At 44.3% G+C, this 13,488-nt stretch overlaps 1 protein-coding gene across 3 annotated transcripts in view; it reads left to right on the top strand.

The window, feature by feature from the left end:
- Rhobtb1 (Rho related BTB domain containing 1) overlaps positions 1–13,488 on the top strand; it is a 123,584-nt gene that overhangs the window by 53,359 nt on the left and 56,737 nt on the right. For all 3 annotated transcript variants that reach the window (XM_028780297.1, XM_028780296.1, XM_028780298.1), the window contains one exon: positions 453–500. The gene's annotated coding sequence lies outside the window, so the exon portion shown is untranslated. The remainder of the gene's footprint in view (positions 1–452; positions 501–13,488) is intronic.

Genomic DNA, 13,488 nt, shown 5'->3' with positions numbered 1-13,488 from the left:
AGAGAGAGAGAGAGAGAGAGAGAGAGAGAGAGAGAGAGAGAGAGAGAGAGAGACCAGAATTCATTGCATTGGGGTTAAGATGGTATTTTAAAATGATATTTTGAAGGGGGAAAAAAATCTTTCACTCCTTTATCTGTTTGAGAAAGCCTGTGAGTTTTCCTTGTGCCTCTCATCTATTTGTGGCTAAGTGCTTTTTCTGTATCATCCCCCAAATGCACAGAAATATACCTTTGTGAATGCTATAAAATGTTAACATAGCTATTTCAGGAGACACTTGACCCAGAGAAATACCAGTGTACACATAGCGTAAACTGGAGTCAGGCAGACTCTGAGCATCCTCCGGTGTGGAGAAAGATACAAAGTATGTTTTGTTTTGTTTAAAAAAAAAAATGAGTTCCTGTGGGCTCCTGGCAGGCAGAGGGATTTCAACTGTGTTTCTCTCTATTCTCTAGGTGAGAACTGTGCGCAGGAACTCCTGTTCTTCACTTCCAACGAGCCAGGTCAGTATCTCCGTGCATGCGCACAAGCACAGATGAGTGGTATATCCTCTGATGCTGAGATGTTCTAGAGCAGGCTTCTTAGTCGGATTGTCTCAAAAAAATTGGATGTTGCTGTTTTATATGGTTTGAATCCATTGTTTGTTGAAGTCACTCTACTTTCTCTTCAAGGAAAATGGCCCTAAAATGAACCTTGTGTGCCCCCTCTTTCCTTCCTGTAGGACATTCTAACCAGAAAATCAAAATGGTGTTAGGTGGTTAAGGATCCTGAGCATCTGGGTGTCAGGAATGGACACCCAGATTTGACTCATCTTCATCTATGCCTTTAGGGGATAAAGAACAGTTCGTAGAATAGTAGTGGACATTTGTTGAGCATGTGTCAAGATTGGGTTCTGTCCATTATGTTTTTATTCTACATTTATGTGTGTCATATAAATGGACAAATATATATACATACACACACACACACACATACACACACATGTATACACACACTGTGGTGTGCAAAACTTTTGGTTGTTTTGTTCTTACAAGATTTGTCTTAATCTAAAACATAAACTCTTATTTGAAAAATTCTTCTTCAACAGGGAGACTGAGGCCAAGAAAAGTTGAATGAGTTGTTTAACTCAGTAACTACAGATAACCCAGGAACACTCAGTGGTGCAGCAGTTCCAATAGAATCCACTCTTTAAGTAAATAGGTATTTCCCAGCATGGATTGGTTAAAGATATACATAGACAGACAGAGAGAGAGAGAGAGAGAGAGAGAGAGAGAGAGAGAGAGATCGATCTTGATTGTGGGGGTAGGATCTCTGATTCTTAAGAAGTTTCCAAGCAGATTTAAGAGGCAAGATGTTAAACATTCCAATATGTAAAAGGTGAAGAATAAATCATGATCTTTTTGTATGTCCAAAGGCTGATTTGGGGACCCTTAGAACTTTCCTAAGAAATCCAGTGGTTTCTGTTGTGTGAGATTATTTTGAATTCCATATGCCAAGTGTAAGTTTTCACCTGCATAGATGACAAAGGAGTGTTTGGAGACAATCAGGATATAGACTTTCAAACTAACTGAGTTTGTCCAGTTGCTTCCAGGCATGGTGGTCCAGAGGACCATGGAGGCAGATACCCTATTGCTTACAAGGCATCAAAGCCCAAAAGCTGTCACTGGGCAGAATATCTTTGATAAAAGGCTACAATGTGACATGGAGCCTCAAAGTACCTTCCTCCTTCAACTCCTCAGTGTGCCTGAGATTTTCTATGTACAGTGTATAAGTTTGGATACATAATAGATAAATCCCAACCAAAGTTCGAAAAGGATCAGGAGCTAAAGTTTCAGATATTTGTAGTTTGTATTTGTAGTGCACTTCAGCTGAGAGCATCTCTTGCAGCTGTATATCCTCCTTTGGTCTGTTTCTAAGGGATAATTTGTAACAATTGTCAATCCTCTGGGAATTTTAAACACAGAGTCACTAACAATAAGGTGGGGAACAAATTACAAAGGTGACCCTCTCGATAAACCCTTTGTCAAGTACTGACAGCCCCAGCTCACCGAATAGCCTTACAAAAGCACAGTTAGTTAAGGGGTATCTTTAATCAATTAAGAGGTAGTTGTATGCTATTTTATAAGAACTTGATCATCAATAAAGGATCTAGGATTTAGAATGATCTAAATTCTAGATCATTCCAAGACAGATCATATTCTATGGTTCTTATTGGGGAGATGCCATTACAAGCCAGATCTTCACCATTAACTGATATATGGCTAGCTGTGATAAATGCTATGCCATAAAAAATAATCAATATGACAATCATCAATCTATAATTTATTTAAAGTAGTCAAATTACACTCTAGATTATGTAATGTTGGAGCCCAAAAGAACCTTAGATTTCGCAAGCTGTCACTAACAGTAATTACTGTTAGCAGTCAGCCTTTCCTTTGCTTTCTTGGGTATCAGCTGGCTTTGGCTTTTCTCTTGGAAAATGGCTAGACACATTTGGAGCATTGCTAGCTTTGCTTGGTAACTTCACTTATAGAAAACAGACAAACCCAGGCCTGGGAGACGGCGCAGTCTCTAAAGTGTTTGGCGTACAGATATGAATCCCTGAATCGAATTCCCAGAACCTACCTCTAAAAAGAGCTGAGCGTGCTTGTAATTCCATCACTGGGGAGGCTGGGACAGGTAGACAGTCAGCCTGGGTCAGCAAGTCTCAGGCTACCAAGGGACGATGTTTGTAAAAAACACAAGGCAGACAGTGCCTGGGGAATGAGAGCCAGAAACTGTTCTGTGGCCTCCAGGCATACCTGCACACACACAGGCACACTCATACACACACACACACACGTATATACATGTACACACACATACATGTACATACATATACATGCACACACTCACACACACATATATACATGTATACACGTGTGCACACACAAATACACATGTATACACACGTATATACATGTATACACACACACACACGGCTGGTGGTTTGAATCTGGCCCTTTTACTCCCTTTCTCTTCTCCACCAAGGTTCTCCATCAGTCTCACTGCACTAAACCAAAAATTGGAGAAGGAATTACAAATTACAAATTGGAGTTACAAATGGCTAGGGAACAAAGGAGAAGGAGGTGGGAGGTAAGAGAAAGTATGGACTTGGTAGAAATGGGGAGAGGGGAACAAGATTTGGAGGGCAGCAGGAGGCAGTGTTGAAACCGACAGAATGGCTACAAGTTGGTTATCTAAAGATTTTATTTATTTATTTATTTATTCATTTATTTATTTATTTTTAGTTTGAGAAACACATAAAGCCAGTGACTAGCATAAAACCAGCTATCTCTCCTCCCAGCTTCTTTGTTCCCTAGGCACCTTAGGGCAGAGGTGGGAAATAGGCCAGTCAAGACATGAGAAATGAAGGCTATGAATGGCCGGGGTCTTCCCAGGTGCCTGTGGCATTGCCTGTCTTCAGATATTCCTTCTCAGGCATTTATCGGCGCGGAAGGGTGAACTGTCAGGAGGGTCCTGACAGAGCAATTATGCTTCTGTCCGCCACTCTTGAGTTTTCTTTCCTGGGTAATAGCAAGTTCCCAGTGTTTGGGGGTTTTGATCTCAGGCTCCATCTCTCTGTGAAGAAATGTCTTTTAAATTTTTAGCCAACCATAAGCCAAACCAAATGACGCCCCCCCCCAACACATACACCAGCTATATCAACAACTAGGGCTTCTTATATATATTCTTCCGAAATGCCAAGCATTTGACGGCACCGTGCCTGGTATTCATTTTCAATTCCAATTTACGGAAGCACAAAAGGAGGAAGAGAAGGTCAAGAAACTGATAGGACACAAAGCTCAGATTGGGCTCATTTTGTCTGACGGAGGAGTTGAATACATTCTAGATGAACACCAGGCTAAGGGTACTTTAAACCTTTCCATTCCAGGTTACTCTTGCAAGGGGAGAAACACAGGCGTCAAATGACACGTTTCTACACTCAGCATATCTAACAAACACATCATCTGAGCTATCTAGCCATCTTGCCTACATAAATCTGCTGACTATGGGTCATTTCCAATGTATGTTGTTGGAAGTCACAGGCATAAACACTCAAGTCAATGTGGGCTGAATCATGGAGTCAAGGAAAGTCCCTATAAGGTCACCCGTTTGAGCCTCCCTCTGGTGACAAAGCACTGGCACCACAAGGTGATGTAACTTGACCAGTCTCATAGTTAATAAGTGACTTCTCCTGAACTCAGCCCAGGTCCCTGATCCAACCCAGGCTCCATCTCCGTTACATAACACCACCTAGAAAGTGCCAAGACTTCTGAACTCTCCAACTTTGCCACAGTTCCAATGAGCGAGTCCAAAATACACACACACAACCCAAGCCATGTCCAGCAGAGAGAGATAAGAGGGTGCCAGCGGTATACAGATACGCTGGGTACTAGGAACAACCCTCCTTATCAGGAAAATGTCGACACAGAGCGTTCCTTTTTCTCCTCATCAGAACATAACTCTCAAAGCTCTCATCCTGTCCAAGCCATCTCAGCTGACCAACCCATCGGCTGCTCTGTAATTTTGTCTCTGCTCTGCCCACTTATTAGCTGGGTGCTCTGGGTGAAGTATGTTTTGGGCTTTCTCTCTCCTGGCCCATAAATGGCAGTGGCATTTACCCTTATCCCTGGGGCCATGTGGATGTCATGGGCACAGGCCACATACTAAGTGCTCACCAAGGTTAGTGGTCTTCGGGGCCTTCCCAGAATATATCGGCAGGAAGCACTGTAACATAGGTGGGTAGTCCTATCGCTTTATCTTGAAGTTTACTGGTGCCCTTGGATACTAATGCTACAAGAATAGTTACAGTAACATTTCCTGTGGTCATCTCTTGAGTAAAGATGCCGTGAGTGTTCTCATTCTCTCTCTCTCTCTCTCTCTCTCTCTCTCTCTCTCTCTCTCTCTCTCTGTTTTTTTCTCTCTCTCATGTGTGTGCATGTATGTGTGCACTCGAGTGTGCTCACATGTTTCTCCCCTTCTCCCTGCACTTCTCCCTCTCTCTTACTTCTTCTTTCTCCTTGTATCTCTTCTCTCTCTCTCTCTCTCTCTCTCTCTCTCTCTCTCTCTGTGTGTGTGTGTGTGTGCATGTATGTATGTATGTGTGCACTCATGTGCACACATGTTTCTCCTCTTCTCCCTCCCCTTCTCCCTCCCCTTCTCCCTCTCTCTTGCTCCTTTCTTTCTCCTTGTGTCTCTCCCTCTCTTTTCCTCTCTCTCCCTCCCCCTCTCCTTCTCTCCTCTTTCCTCTCTCTCTCTCTTCCCACCTCCTCTTCCCTCCCCTCCACCCCATGCCTTCTCTGTCTGCCGGTCCCAGTGGCCCATCTACAATTGCACTTCTTTCTCCTGTATCTAGAATCGCTGGAGTTTCCATGAATCCTTCCATTGTTTCAGCATCCGCCCTAACATAATACCCAGATCATCTTGGAGAGCCTGGCCTCCCCTTCCCTTCCAGACCCTGCACTGGCTGCTTCTCACAGCCCTGGCATCTCAAAGCAACTACAATGTTTCCAAGCAAGACCTCTATGCAGAGATGTCTTGCATCTGTAGGAAACTTTTGCTTTCAATGTCAAAGCACATCCGAGCTCCCTGCCTCCTTTAAAGTTAGTGGAGTGTTGAGCATTATTATGGTCTGCTGTCTTTTCTCTGTGCCATGTGCTGCTGCTGCAGGAGAGTACCTAGGAAAGCATAACGCTGCAGTTGGGGCCTTCCCCCCCTTCCCCTTTGATAACCAGCCTGGTCTAAATGACACGTCCAGGAAGCATTCCAGCACACACCTCTCCCTCTCAGCTGCCACACTGTCTATCATGTGGCTCTTGCTCTGCTCTGGACTTAGTCTTGGCAACACATCCTGACCATCTATCACACAGCAGAGGGAGCCTGCCAGGACTGTCTTTGCTTTCCCCCATGTTTTCTGTTTTCTTCCTTCTGTTTTAATAATTTAATGGCCTCGAATGGACTTCTTTCGCCTGACGGTACCGCTTGGTAGTTGGCACATGTGTGATGCAAGGTGGGCATGGCCCTTGTGTGTTTCCCCAGCGCTATGAAGCAGCTAAGTGAGGGGCCCGGAACTTTTGATCGCTAATTATTACACTGTCCCTAGCCCTGTTGCCTCACAGGGCTTGAGATTTGATTTCATTTCTTACCAAGGAGCTAGTAATGCTTAAAGCCGGGCTCCAATCGGAATGGGAGTTTCGGGGGAAGACAGTCTGATTTGGGAGCTCTAAGGTAAGACTTGGTATCAGGAGCTCCTAAGAAGCCAGTGAGATTTGCAGGTGGATACCTCAACGCATCTTCTGAGCTGGTGCTGGACAGGCTGCAGCTGGACCCTCACCTAAGTCTGTTTGCCTGAGTCTTAAACACAGGAGGAGTGGGGAGGGCAGTTTGCTGATGAGTCTTGTAGGGGAAACAATTGTATTGGCTATTGTTGGGACAAAACTCTTGACAGAAGCAGTTCAAGGGAGGATGGGTTTATTTAGGCTCGTGGTTTAAAGGCAAGGTGTTGTGAAGCAGCAGATCCCAGAGCATCCGGAAGTAGAACAGGATGGATGCTAGCGTTCATCTTGGCTTCTCCTTTTCATTGTGTCTGGAACCCCCCCACCCCAGCATGGGCTGCTGCCACCCTCATTCATGATGAGTTTTCCCTCATCAGCTAAACCTCTCTCTTAACGTTCTCCCAGACATCCCCAGATGTCTGTTCCCATGGCAATTCTAAATCCAGTCAAGTTAACAAGAAAGATGAACCACCATATAATTACCGCCTATGCGTATGTAAATATAAATGGAAGTGCTTCCGAGGATTGAAAATACAGCCTCGGGGTAGAGTGTGTGCTTAGCACACGCAAGGTTCTGTGTCTAGTTTCCAACATACACATACATACATAGCCATACAAGTGCTAATCAGGACCATAGAACAAACACTTAACAGACAATAAAAACATTCACATTACCTCTTATTGTAACTTACTGTATTTCTTACAGAATGGTTCTATCAATTACACACACACACACAAACACACACACACCAACAGCAACAACAACAACAATAACAACAACAACACACTTCTATCTACAGCCAATATATGGTTACATGATTAACCCAGCAGCAAAGTTCAGTTCCTACACAAGTGTTTTGTTATCTCTCTCAAGTGACGAGTCAGACAGAAGTGAAACCACAGGAGCACACGTCTGGACTGCATCTAACTATCCATGATGTACAGGAGTGTCCTCGTTAGGGTTATTGTTGCCACAACAAAACACCATGACCCACAAGCATATCAGGAAGGAAAGGATTTATATGGTTTATACTTCCAGATCACAGTACATCACTGGAGGGAGTCAGGACAGGAACTCAAGCAGGGCTGGAACCTGAAGGCAGGAGCTGATGAAGGCAGGAGCTGATGCAGAGGCTGTGGAGGGGTGTTGTTTACTGGCTTACTCAGTATGCTCTCTTATAGAACCCAGGACCAGCAGCTCAGGATGGCATGATAGGCTGGGCTCTCCCCTTTGATCACTGATTTAGGAAATGCCCTACAGCTGGATCTCATGGAGGAATCTCCTCAACTGAGGGTGCTTTCTCTCTGATGACTCAAGCTTATGTCAAGTTGACACACAAAACCAACCAGTTCAGGGAGTTTGTAACCAAATGGGTAGAAGTGTTTAAACTCTGCAAAGATATTTCCTCAGATGAACTATTCACAATGCAATGACAACACATGCAACACACCTTTATCTTTTAAGTTTTTATTATTTTTTAAAGAGATTTATGTATGAGTGTGCATTAGTGCTTTATTTGTATGACAGAAGAGGGAATCAGATCCCATTACAGATGGTTGTGAGCCACCATGTGGTTGCTGGGAATTGAACTCAGGACCTCTGGAAGAACAGCCAGTGCTCTTAAGCACTGCGCCATCTCTCCTGCCCTGCATGAGTTCTAGCAAAATATAAAATAATTAGGAAATGGTGGCTTTTGAGAACTTAACATGGTTTATTTCATTGTAAGTTTCTACAACTGTGTGTGTGCGTGTGCGTGTGTGTGTGCGTGTGTGTGTGTGTGTGTGTGAATTCTGGCACTATTCCAACAGGGTTGTCAAGTTTTACAGTTTGCTCTTGTGAACTAGCAGGGGCTGGCCCCAAAACATAGAGAGCTCTTTGGTTCTCAACTTTAGCCTTGCCTTGATTGGGATACCCCTAAGGGACTTCCTGCCTACAGTTTTAGTCTACCCTGGGTCTCAGGAAACTGAACTGGAAATATTTGTATTGAATTTGACCTTATATTTAAAAAAAAAAATGCATCAAACCTAGTTGTGTAATTCCAAATGTTCAGAAGCTGATCGTACACAGTGTCAGCACAGAGACATAGCCTAACCACAGTCCATCTGATCACTTCACATTTACAATGACCACGGCCTTGGCTTCTATTTTATATTAGTCGGTGCTGATTTTGCACAGAAGTGGGGTTCTTTGTGCCATTTCTTCGGCATAGATGGGGCACTTTGGGAGTATTTAGCCTTCCATTACATGCGTTGATGAGTTCTGTCTGCACGTTATACTTTTGACGAATGAAATCGTATCGTGTGCACATGTGCGTAGGTGTATGTTGTATGATCGTGTTTGTGTAGGTGTGCTCACAAATGCACACAGGTGTGCCTTCACATATGTGTAGTTGTGTAGGCCTGAGGTCAACGCTGGGTGTCTTCCTTGACTGCTCTCCGCCTTATATTGTAAGAGAGAGTCTCTCACTGTATTTGGAGTTCATTGATTGAGGTAAGCCAGCCAGCCAAAGAGCACAGGTTACAGATGTGTAACTGGAGACTTTTGTGGGTGCTAGGGTTCTAAACTCAGACCTTCGAGTACTGAGGCATCTTGCCTGCCCACCCTGTATGCTCTATGGCGCCTAGCTTCTTTCCCTTGATGTTGTGGATATGAGATCCATCCAGGATGAGTGTAGCAAGACCTCATCCACTTCCATTGGTGTAGAGTAGTCCATTGTATGAATGGATCTCAATTTGTCATAGATTTATTCATTCTACACCTAGTGGGATGTTTGCAGAGGTTGGTTCCTAGGAACCGAGGTGGCAAAAACATCCCGGTACGGACAGTAGTGTCACTCTTAAGCAAAACAAGTCCCCTCGGCTGGCCTTCCTCAATCAGTGAGTTCCTCTCTTCTTACAGCACACCCAAGGCCATTGGTCCATTCGTGCACATGTGATTTTACTTCCCTAAGTCCTGAGGCCACGGTTTCTGTGGATCGTAGACCGTCCTCCTGAGTCTCTCCTCCATGCAGCTGCCCCTTTTCATCAGGACATCTGCATTTATTCTAAAGGGTCATGGTATCTGGCTTCACATCAGTAAGCAGGGTGAGAGTGACAGTGGCCACGGAATCAAGGGCTAAGTCGTCTGGCAGCTGATCAGTGAGGCTCCTAGAGAGAGAGCTCCAGTTCAGGGAAATGGCTCCCTGGTGTGTATCAAACAAAAATCAACAATGAGCTCCCTTGACTGGAAGTCCACCAAGCACTCTGCCCTGACGTGACTTGGTCTGGAGAGAGCGTTGCCCATTAGTTGTTCAGCGGGTGACGCCTGCCTTTAGGGTATCTCTTGGGAAAATTTTTGGAGAGAGGAGAGGGAGAGGTAAGAAAGTAACCAGAGGGAAAGAAGACAAGATTTTTTTTTTTTCATCCGCTTGGCTCCGAGCACACCCTAACCCTAACTGGCATAGCTCTGTCTCCTTGGTGTTTATCCGTAGTCTTTCAGCTGTGCAAGTGTCTGTGCTGCAGAGACTCACCCTCTGACAGCCCCGGAGGATGTTTTCAGTGAGCCAGTTGCAAAGCACTGTCTCACACACACACATGCACACACGCACACGCACACAGAGTCGTCTTCACACCTGTGTCATCCATCGCTTCCTGTTTGAATTCTTGCTTTCTCAGGAGAGCATTAAGAACCCTGAGGTCTCTCCTTCAAGAACTAATCCACATCATCACCATCAATAACTCTTGACGAAGTTTTTCCCAGCCTGCTCTGGGCCACAGCTCAGCCACACACCATAGCTCTGTAAGGTATCTGTAAAAACAATGACCCAAAGTATGACAGATATAAAGCACCCAGGGAAAAAAAGCACAGAAGCTACAGCTAGGTAGGTCAAAGGGCCAGAACAACAACAGGCAGGTATGGATGTGGAGGCAGGAGATTCATAAGTTTAAGGTTATCCTCAGCTGCATATCGGTTACATCCTAGCCTAGGTTATATGATACCCGCACTCCAAATAAATAAATAAACAAATAAATAATAAAAAAGGAAGTCGTGGGGATCTAGGAATTTGGCTCAGTCACTGAAATACTTACCATGTAAGCATGCAGATCTGAGTTCAGATCTCCAAGAGCCACACATCAAGCTGAGTGTTGTGGTTCAATTTCCGGTGTTGGGATGAGGTGTGGTAAACAGGTAGGTTCTTGGAACTCACTGATCTAGCCAGTCTTTGAACTCCAAGTTCCATTAGAGACCCTGCCTTAAAGTACAAGATAGGAAGCGGCTCAGAAAGACACGGGCCCCTGGCCTCAGGCTTCTGCATGTACACATGCATAGACACGTACATATCCACACATGCATACTACTCACAGACAAAACCATCAATACCTGCCTGAGTCTGACATTCCACCCCACCTTATGGAAGTGATAAACCCCACACCCGAGGTGGAGGTGAGACCTTCATCCACAGACCCTGACTTGTCCCAGGATTGCCATCTCATCTGAGCTAACATATCAGATTCAGGTAGGACTCTGTCACCCATGGATCTGACCATCCAAGCAAGTCACCCCTTCCCAGTAACGACAATAGCATGGAATGAATAACACGCAGGACTGTGCATTATTAGTACCCATACGCCTGTGACTTCAGAGCCGCGGGTATGCTCACAGCACGCCACCAACTGGAGAATTCAGAGTTGTTATTCTCCTAACGAGTATCAGGCTCAGTCACACTGCTGACACCATGCTTAAAATACTATAGCTGCGATTGATTTCTGCAGAATCTGTTTGCCTTCTAATTCTCTTCAACTTGCTCATTTCTGTTAGCATAAATATTTTCTTTGGCTGCTCAAACGTTCAAAGCCAAGAAGTTTTCCTCCTCTGCTAGAAATAGAAGTGTGTGTGTGTTTGTTCTGAGTGGCCACGGCTGTCTTTCTTTTTTTTTTTTTTTTTTTAGTTCAGTTTCTGTGTCTGGTCATTTTGATTTTTGGGGTTTTTTTGTTTTGTTTTGTTTATTTGCTTGGTTTTTCCATTTGAAAGCCTGGGTCAAAGGGAAACTGACTGGCTGCAGTTTACAAACATGTGTTTTCAACGCTTAAGCGTCTTCAAAAATAATTTTTAGGGGGTCTAGAGAGATGGCCCAGAAGTTAGGAGCATTTGCCATTCATTCTCTTGAAGATGACCTGGGTTCAATTCCTAGCCCCTAAACATGGCGGCTCACTGTCTAGAACTCCGGTTCCAGGAGCTATGACAACCTTTTCTAACCTCCAAAAGTCCAGACACACAGAGGCAAGATGCTCATATAAATAACAACAACAACAATAATAATAATAACAACAATAATAATAGTGATACTAATAATTTTTAGGGTCTGGAGAAATGACTCAGTGGGAAAGAGCATTTGCTATACATGAGTATAGAACCTGACCTGAGTTCACATCCCAGAACCACCGTGGAAAGGTGAGCACGGCCCTTTGTGCCTGTGACTCTAGTGCTGTGGCTATGGAAACAGGAGGGAATCTCTGGGCTCACCAGCCACCAGCCTGTCCCCAGTTTCAGTGAGACCCTGTCTAAAGGAAAGAAAGGAGAGAATCATAGGCTCCTCTGGCCTCCACCCTTTCATACACACACTCACACACACATACACCCCACACAGGGACATAGGCTACACACCTATACACACATATACATACCCATAAACATACACCACACACACATACCATAGGCACACACACACACACATACACACCATACCACACACACACATATACATACATATATACACCACACACATAGACACACACACCATATCATACCACATACACACATATATACGTACACACACATAAATACATATATATACATCACATATCGCATGTACATATACCACACACACACAAATACACATACACCACACACATACATATACACCACATATACCACTAATAACAGTAATAATAATTTTATAACTGGTTTGTATAGGCACACAATATAATTAGCAATACATGGTTACATTTATGTATTCCTAATATTTTTAAACTCTGAAATATTCTCCTTTATAAAAGCTATACACCCTGAGCATGGCAGCTTACACTTTTAACCCAAGCACTGGTAGTGGCAGAGGCATGTGGACCCCTGGGAGTTCAAGGCGACTTTGGTCTACACAGTGAGTTCCAGGCAGCCGGAACTACATAAGAAGAGCCTGTCTCAATACCAACCAAAAGAAATAAAAGCAATACATGTCAAAAGTCCTATTCTGCCATAGAAGAATGAAATAGCAAGTACTGCTGCCAGCTATAACACAAACTAACTTGGAGCCATTTGCTGAGGGGAAGAAGAGAGCAAAGACTCCAGACTACAAGACTCCATGCACGAGAAATGCTATGAGCAGGCAAAGTCACCATCAGAAAGATGAGTGGCGGCCAAGGCTGGGGCAAGCACCAGTTAGGACAAGCTGATACAATGCCAAGATTTCTTTGGAGGTTGACATGCTGCTGTTGCATATGAGTGTCACTGTCTAACTTTGGGGATATTAAAAACAATAAATTATACATTGTAAACGAGTAAGATTTGTAGCACGTGAGTTTGGTCCCAATTTTTAGTTAGGTCATGTTAAGTAGAAAGAAAGCATCATGATGGGGGCCTGAGAGATGTCTTAGCAGCTAAGGTGCCTGCCACACAAGTGTGAGGACAGGAACCCAGCACCTACATTAAAAGCCAGGCAGGCCCAGTGGCCCCCACAGTTGGCAGACAGAGACAGGGATCTCTTGGGGGCAAGCTAGTCTAGACAAACTGGTGAACTCCAGGTTCCTCAAGAGACCTTGCCTCAATAAATAAAGAACAATCACAAAAGGCAGCAGATGTCAACCACCTCTGGCCTACACACACACATACACACACACACACACACAGACACACACACACTCACACAGAAGGATATGCTAGGATCAGCTATTGATGCTTCATTCAGCAGCAGCTGCTGCTGTCCGCTCATCATTTCCTTCCAGTACATTCTCCGTGCTGTAGCAATGGAAGAAGTCCGTGTTGTTTTTCCAAGATGACAGGGACACAGTTTCCACACTTTTAAAGTAGGTGTATATGAATGTCGCCCACCGCTCACGAACAAGGCTGGAGCTCAAGGAAGGCCCATCAAGTTCGTATCGGGTCTCCCGTAATGGATGATGGGAAGGGTCCGTATCGGGT

The sequence above is a fragment of the Grammomys surdaster genome, unplaced genomic scaffold (assembly GCF_004785775.1).
Source record: "Grammomys surdaster isolate TR1022 unplaced genomic scaffold, NIH_TR_1.0 367, whole genome shotgun sequence".
NCBI lineage: Eukaryota > Metazoa > Chordata > Mammalia > Rodentia > Muridae > Grammomys > Grammomys surdaster.
The sequence above is the reverse complement of the archived record's forward strand: the minus strand, read 5'-3'. Positions and strand labels throughout refer to the sequence as shown.